We start from the raw sequence: 206 nt of genomic DNA on the forward strand, positions 1-206 counted from the left end.
TTCTTAGTCTACAACAAAAAATGTGTTAGATCTAGATGAAAGAGTCTTTATTTGTATCATACATACGGTGGATATGAGTTCAGAGGTATCTTATCTGTTATTTAAGGAATGCCTTTGTATTTTTTTATTGTCCGAAACCACAGGTATCTATGCGGTAAAAGTGATCTTGGGTTGCTAGGGTCACAAGCCCGGGAATGCCAGGGGAA

The sequence above is a fragment of the Penaeus monodon genome, chromosome 33 (assembly GCF_015228065.2).
Source record: "Penaeus monodon isolate SGIC_2016 chromosome 33, NSTDA_Pmon_1, whole genome shotgun sequence".
Taxonomy (NCBI): domain Eukaryota; kingdom Metazoa; phylum Arthropoda; class Malacostraca; order Decapoda; family Penaeidae; genus Penaeus; species Penaeus monodon.